The sequence below is a fragment of the Nesoenas mayeri genome (genome assembly GCF_963082525.1).
Source record: "Nesoenas mayeri genome assembly, chromosome: 1".
Classification (NCBI taxonomy): domain Eukaryota; kingdom Metazoa; phylum Chordata; class Aves; order Columbiformes; family Columbidae; genus Nesoenas; species Nesoenas mayeri.
Genome location: NC_137541.1, coordinates 163,907,864 through 163,916,420, shown reverse-complemented (window position 1 = coordinate 163,916,420; position 8,557 = coordinate 163,907,864).

Below are 8,557 nucleotides of genomic sequence, written 5' to 3'. Positions count from 1 at the left end.
AAATATAATGGCCACAGACATGGGATTAGCCATAGAAAATCAGCCATATCATGTAATTCTTGCAGACACAGAGGAAACTGTATAAAGAGGAAAGAAACTGATATTTCTAGGGTTGGCTATGATGCTTGTTGCTATTTTGTTTGTTAGAATGTTTATATTATTTTCCAGATTAATTCTAATTGTGTAAGAATGTATGCCCTATGGAGATATTTTTCTAGTGCATGGACCTGACAGGCAAAGGTGCAGAGAGAACTGGAGGATATCTTTGCAAAGTCACCCTCTATTCTGTTTGGAAAGTGGTGGAGACTGGAAAAGGTCCCTAACAAAAGGAAAAAAGGCAAGCAAACATTTATTCTTGCTCCCATCACTTACTCCAGTCTTCTACCCACAGTAATCCCCTGGATGAATAAACCCTCCCACTCAAAGTGAAATTCTTCAGATGTGCAACGAAGAACCAAGAGGGTTTTTTTTGTTTTTTTTTTTTTGTTTTTTTTACTATGTACTTCCAAAAGGTCTTTTAATAGCTAGCAATTACCTTATGAGAAAAGCAATGTTTTTATCTTGAAGCTTGTCCTCAATTTTCCTCTGCTGTTCTCCACTGTGGTTCCTCAGAGATGTCCCTGCCATGATGCAGTTGCCCCTGACCACAGTCCCTCAGGGGTGTCATCTTAGTTCCTGTAGTTAGGTATGTGACTCTTTTGGCTTCAGATGTCTCCTTCTTGAGTGTCTCTCCAGCGGCACATCCAGAAGTGTGTAGTATGTCTCCAGCAACTGGTAGTTTCCAATTTATTTCTCAGATATGTCTCAGTAGGGGTGTTGTGTCCTTTTCTGTTAATCTCAAGTTTTGGTACATGATGAGCTACTCACAACAGTTTCAGAGCTGTCTGGAACAGGATGTGACTGTCATTTGGCTGTTCACAGTCTCCTCCCACACAGGTCACCTCTGTAGCCTCCTGCTACTGAAACCCTGCAATTTATGCTAAGTGCAAAGATGTAGTTGATTGAAAATTACGTAGCTGATTATTGCAAACTAATTTAATAACATGGCTAATTAATACTGCATATTAAGCCATAAAACTGGCAGCAGGAAGTTCTAAGGTTCAATGCAGTGAAGTCTAAATATCCTGTTATTTAGTGGTTATTCAGCTTGATGTTAGGTTTCTATATTGCTCATCTACATGTTGAGAAAAATCTATTTCAAAGGAATAAAATAATCTTTGAGATAATTGCTCTATTCACACCTCTTAAGATGAAAATTAAAAGGCCAAAAGACTGTCATATATTAAATTAACTAAATTAGGATTTAATTTATGCTTTTACAATGGACATGACTTTTTGCTGCCTTCTATTTACTTTGTTGTTTTCGTTGTTTAAGGGTTTTAAAAAATATATATTTTTTTTTAATCTCCATAATTTTAAATTCAAAAGAAATGTGCAAATGAAAAAAAGAAAGAAAGAAAGAAAGAAAGAAAGAAAGAAAGAAAGAAAGAAAGAAAGAAAGAAAGGAAGAAAGAAATCCCTGTTAAAACTGAACTATGGTGGCAGCTCCATAAATATGATTTATAAATAAATATGATTTCTTATAAATTCCTTGACAGCAAATTTAAGTGATTTTTATTGTTATTATTTTTATTTGCCTATAAATTGCAATTGTTAGTACATACAAGAATAAAGTAATAACATATTTAAAAAAAAAAAAAAAAAATAATGACTTAAACCACAAAGAATCTAACAGTCCACCCCACAAAAATTAATTCAAGAAATAATGCAACCCACATGTTGGTTGCATATCATCTACCTTGAGAAGTTGTCTTAGTCTTTAGCCACACAAAGGATATAAGCTTAATTAGACTAAAAATTAAAAATTTAAATATGACCAGAAGCTATCTATAGAACTTTCAGAAAAACCTAAAAAATGCATGGATAAATGTGGGAGGGGTTGCTACACTTCACTTCCACCAAAGCAATAACAATGAGACGTGGACTGAGCTGCAATTTTCTAAATATAATGATGTCAAGTTATATGATTGAAAGTGCAAGAATTTACTTAGAATAAAAGACTTTGACGGACTGACTAACCCCAAGTATCCTGGAAAAAGTCCAATTTTTGTCAGTAACTGTTTAGAGGAAGGATTTACTTGGTTTATTTGAAGCAAAATTACTTCCTATAGATTACAGATTATTTTAGTTTTAATTGCCTTCAGAAGATAGGATAATATCTTTGGAGATTATCATGTAATATCATAAATGTTTCTGTAATAAAATTTTAGGAAGTTTGCTTGTTCTGAATGGTTTTTTTTGTTTGTTTGTTTGTTTGATTTTGGTTTTAGTTGTTTGTTTTTCTTCTACTTTTTTCTACTTTGCTTTTCTTCTACTCTGATATCTCTTCGTCCATTTAATAAATTTAAAATACACATAGGAAGTTCAACTCAAAAAAAGTAATATAAAAAATGAAATCAATATTTTCTGGTTTCTTGCAATGTCAAAATATATCTGAAAAAAAGTGTACTATGCTTTTGTTAACATAGCTGAGCTACCTAAATAGAAATGGACTCATTTAATAAGGAGATTTCAAATATACATGGTATAGCTGAAGTTTAACATTAACATTTTTTGGAAAAATAAAATAGGAATTGAGCCTCTGTTTTTGTATTATGTGATTATACAATCCAGATTATACAAAGGAATAAAATTGGTTGTTGTCATTAGAAATTGAGGCTATTATAATTTCAGCTAACACAACTCTAGAGTAATTGAACTTAAACCAGAAATATTATTAATGTAGAAGCACTTCTTTTTCTAAATTTGAGGTCTAATTGGCACTTCAAATTCTGTGTTATCTCTCTCAGTATTATGATGTTTCATTGTCTTTTTCTTTCCTCATAAAATAAATAAAAGTAAAAATAAAGATCTATAAACTCACAATAATTGATGTCTAAATTTATATTGGATATTTAAATTCAAATTATCTCTTGAGGTTTATAGAAACCAATGAGGGGGGAGGAAGTACTGTCTAATTGCACAACTGGATATGACACCTGAAATACATATATTAATAATATGAAGGTCAGATCATATCTTGGTTTAAAGAAAATATTACCTGTTTAATACACTAATTTATTCCAATATCACAATGAAAATTATCATTAACTCAGTTTAGTGGGGTTTTTTGTTTCACGCATGAAGGATTAGCTGACAAACACATTCAAAAATAGCTCGTGTACATAAATAAAGAGCTTGTAGAAAGCCCTTTGGGTAACACTGCATTATGTCAACAAAATCCAGAATAGTTTTTGAGTTAGAAAACTTGGCAAAGGAACACACTTTTAGGCTGATTTGACATCATAGATGGTGAAAGAGGAGCTGGAAAAGTAGCATTCTGCAAAACACAATTAATGTTTTCTTCTAGATAGTGTTATAAGCTTTTAAAATACTGTCTCTAACACACACTAAAAAATAAAACAAAACACACAAACAAACAAACAAACAAAAACAACAACAAGAAGGGGAGATAACCTGCACATACAAATGTGATAAACAGAAACTGTGTATCTATAGCATATTGGGATCTAAATATTAATTTGAAAGAAAATTCCAGTTAAATTTAAACAAAACATTGTGTTCTTCAGTAAACCCACAGTATGTTTCATTTAAAGAAATGTAGAAGTTTCTTCAGATGTTCAATATGAACATGTGAAAAATATCTGAATATTAAAAGGGGTATTTTGTTTTGTTCTGTTCTATTTTGTGATAGAGAAAGTTATAGGAGACAAGTAATGCAGAAAATCATTGAAATAAAGTTTAATATAACCAAGATAAAATGTGGAAAATATTTTACTGAATGCTGAATAACAATAGGCAATATGCTACAATAGAGACAGGAAGAGCAGATACACATAGAAAAACACATATGCAAGAATACCACAAATTATTTCTTTTGATGTGGAAAACAGGGAGAAGATACTATACTTTTACCATTAAGTAAAAAAGCACAAATTCAGTTGCTACACCATGAACACTGTTTGCTATTCTTTTGCTCCCTGACTGTGTTTAAGACAATTTCAATGTGATACAAGGGATGCTATCCATAAGCATGATAGATCCAAGGCAATCAGTGCTGATTGATGGATTTTGTTATTGGTTTAGACTTAGACACTGAAGGAAACCAAAAGATAGGGCAGGTTTACTAAGGAGAAAACAGATTTAAATAAACAAACAAATAAATAAATAAGTAGCTGTGAAATAATGATTTCTGAGTCATGCAGGCTAAAATGTCTGGCACACAAGGCAAAAAAGAACCTGAAGGACAGAAACCAAAACTTTTTTCTTTCTCTCTTCTTGCTCTTCCACTCTTATTTCCATACCACTGGGGAAGGAAATCAATAAGATCCTGTCATACTTTGTATCAGAACAAAAATGACATGAGAGAAAAAATTAGTATCATACAAAGAAAAATAACTCACTTTGCCTGGAAAATTATCAATTTGTTCTTTGGCAAGTGTAGGTGGAAAGACTGCTGCTGAGATGTTGTTGTAATAAAGTTTAAATAAAGAATCAGAAAGAATGCTGAAATTTCTTTATACTGTGACAAGTGATGGGTGTATTTCACCAGACATCCATGAATTCTCCAGGCAACATCTTCCACTGCCTCACCACCCTCAGAGTGAAGAATTTCTTCCTTCTATCTACTCTAAATCTACCTTCCTTCAGTTTAAAACCATCACTCCTCATCATATCAATACATGCCCTTGTAAAACGTCCATCTCCAGCTTTCTTGTATGCCCCTTTTAGGTACTGGAAGGCTGCTCTAAAGCCTTCTCTTCTCCAGGCTGAACAACCCCAACTCTCTCAGCCTGTCTTCATTGCAGAGGTGCTCCAGGCACCTGGTCATCTTTGAGGTTTTCCTCTGGACTCACTCCAACAGAACCAGGTCTGTCTTATGCTAGCAACTGCAGAGCTGGACACAGTACTAGAGGTGGGGTCTTGCAAGACTGAAGTAGAGCGGAAGAATCACCTCTTTTGACTAGAACTCTTTACATTATTCTTTAGTTAAATTTTCAGTTATACAGGTAGATTAAGTGCAACTACAATATGATACATGTGACACATATAATCTTTCTGACTCTCAGTCTCTCACAGGTGTGATTCTCTGATAAATCATGCATTCACTACAGCCGAGGGACATCAATGCTGATCCCATATATTTTCCCAAGGTGTGCAATGAAGTATAGCAGCGTACATTTCCAATTTCTGTCTGTATTAAAGTAATGATTACTTCTTCATGACAGTTTTCAATTTTATGTAGCAACTTCCTCTTAAAAAGTATTTCCACCATAATGCTTTGAAAAGCTCTTCAAATGAGCTTTGACCATATAAATTTTGAGGTGTTGTCTGTACAGAATTATAAACTTCTTATATTATTACATTAGCCTTTCTTTATTCCACACCTAATGGCTTTTTTGTTATTATTTTTACATTTTACATCTTATACTTTTATTTTAGACATGAAGAACTTTTTTTTTTTTTTTTTTTTTTTTTACTGAAGATATGTTACTAAAAAATCTAGATGGTTTGTTCTAACCATACGGTATTGGGAACTGCAATCACATATTGAAAAATAACAAAAGGGAAGGGAAGGGAAGGGAAGGGAAGGGAAGGGAAGGGAAGGGAAGGGAAGGGAAGGGAAGGGAAGGGAAGGGAAGGGAAGGGAAGGGAAGGGAAGGGAAGGGAAGGAAAGGAAAGGAAAGGAAAGGAAAGGAAAGGAAAGGAAAGGAAAGGAAAGGAAAGGAAAGGAAAGGAAAGGAAAGGAAAGGAAAGGAAAGGAAAGGAAAGGAAAGGAAAGGAAAGGAAAGGAAAGGCTGGACAGTCCTGACTATCCTCCAGCATCAGCATCAATGATATTCAGGCAGTAAGCATTCAAGTGCCTCATCTGAAGCACCTAGATCTTTCAAATGTGGAGGTATTAAGAGAGCTGGCATTCTTCAGCTTTGAAAAGAGAAGGCTCAGGGGGATTTTATCAATATATATACTTGATGGGAGGGAATAAAAACAAGGAAGTGAGATTCTTCTCTATAGTGTCTCAGGGCAGGAAAGGAGTCAATGGACATAAACTGAAACCCATTAAATTCCACCTGAATACCAGAAGACACTTTCTTAGTGTAATGGTGGTCAGACTCTGGAACAGGTCACCCAGGGAGGTTGTGGAGTCTCCATCCTTGGAGACAGTGCCCAGTCGGTTAAGGTACTGGACAATCTGCTCCAGCTGATTGTGCTTGAGCAACTGGGGAGGCAAGGGTAGAGAAAATTGTCTGCAGAAGTCCTTTCCAACCTCAACCATTCTGTGATGCTGTGAAGTAGAGGCTTAACCACAGGCACAACGTATCTGCAAAACATATTCCCTCCCACAGAACAGAGTTTCTGCATTGCAGTACACACAAGGGATTACCCTGTTGTCAGGAACAGCTGTAAGAGTGACAGTCCTGTGGTCAAATGGTGGGTTGGAAAACAAGAACATTATGCTTGTGTCCACTCTAGAGACTGTCCTTGCAGTACAGTCATCAATGTGATGACTGGGTTGAAGCAGAAGAGAAGAATCCCTGGTCTCTTTACTGTGTGACTGACAAAATTCCCTTTACCCTTGTTCTAGCAGCCTTTCATTCCCTTGCCTGAGCAGGCTGACTTGCTTTTTCCTTTTGTTTTGTTTTGTTTTGTTGTTTTTCTATTTCTTTTAGTTTCCCCTTTTATTTAGTACCTGTGTTTCTCCTATAAATACAATTTTGTCACAATGTTTTCACCTTCCTTTCTTCCAGTCAATTTTTTTGTTAGACCAAATGTCTCTCTAAACCATGTAGTATCTTGACCTCTCCACGTAGCTGTGCCTTTAGGTATATACTGCTGTTAAGAGCTAGGATGCTTGTAAGTCACCTGCAACCTTCATTGACAGCTGCTGTGCAGGTGAGAGTTTCTGCAGTGCAGACAATGAGAAAAGAAGGAAACCTTCACTACATTTTCAAAACATTTCAATGCCATAAGGAGGAATTAAAAAGAAACCCAAATGTTTTCCTGTTTTCTTGTGAATAACATTGGAGCTAACATAAATGAGAAAATGAGAATAATAGAAGGGACAAATAAGTGACAGTCACTTCTGTGTGACTTTAACATCAGGTGACTGAAAGTAGGTATGATAAAACTCTTTTTTTTTTTTTTTTTTTCTGTTTACCACTTCTTCCATCTACTTTGTAGTTAATTTTCATATCATCTATCCCTTTGTTTCTCCTTTTCACCACATAAATTGCATCACATTTATGCAGCCCTGAATTGTTAAATTTCTTTAACAAAAACAGTCCAGGATGTCAGAGATTCTAGTATGATCTCAGACGTTAACATCCTCACAAGTTTGCCAACAACACCAAGCTGTGTGGTGCAATTGACACACTAGAGGGAAGCGTACCATCCAGAGGGACCTTGACAAACTTGAGAGGTGGGCCCAGGTGGATCTCATGAAGTTCAACAAGTCCAAATGCAAGGTCCTGCACATGGGTCAATGCAGTCCCAAGAACAAAAGCAGGCTGTGTGGAAAATGGATTGAGAGAAGCCCTGTGGAAAATAACTTGAGGATGTTGGTGGATAAGAAGTTCAACATGACCTGACAATGTGCACTTGCAGCCTAGAAAGCCAATCGTGTCCTGGGCTGCATTAAAAGAAGCCTGACTAGCAGATCAAAGGAGATGATTTGTCCCCTCTACTTCAGTCTTGCAAGACCCCACCTCTAGTACTGTGTCCAGCTCTGCGGCTGCCAGCACAAGACAGACCTGGTTCTGTTGGAGTGAGTCCAGAGGAAAACCTCAAAGATGACCAGGTGCCTGGAGCACCTCTGTAATGAAGACAGGCTGAGAGAGTTGGGGTTGTTCAGCCTGGAGAAGAGAAGGCTTTAGAGCAGCCTTCCAGTACCTAAAAGGGGCATACAAGAAAGCTGGAGATGGACGTTTTACAAGGGCATGTATTGATATGATGAGGAGTGATGGTTTTAAACTGAAGGAAGGTAGATTTAGAGTAGATAGAAGGAAGAAATTCTTCACTCTGAGGGTGGTGAGGCAGTGGAAGATGTTGCCTGGAGAATTCATGGATGCCCCATCCCCGGAAGTGTTCAGTGCCAAGTTGGATGGGGCTTTGAGCAACTTTGTCTATTGGAAAGTGTTCCTGTCCATTGCAGGGTGGTTGGATCTAGATGATCTACACGGTCATTTTGAAGTAAAACCATTTTAAGATGATTATGTATTTTTCTATGTGAGAGTCTAACCCAAAATTTATTACTAAGAGGGTTACACCAGTGAAAGAGCGTTGCACCAGCTAACGAAGGCTTGTAGAATGAACACGAATAAAGACAAATCAAAACCAAACAATCAAACGTGTTCATGAAAGTTCTAAAAATTTGTTTTGGTCAGTGCATAGATTATGATTTTTTGGGTTTGTTTTTTTTTGTTTTGTTTTGTTTTTTTTGTTTTGTTTTGTTTTGTTTTTTTTTGTTCTTTTTTTTTCAGGCAGAAGTCACATAAGC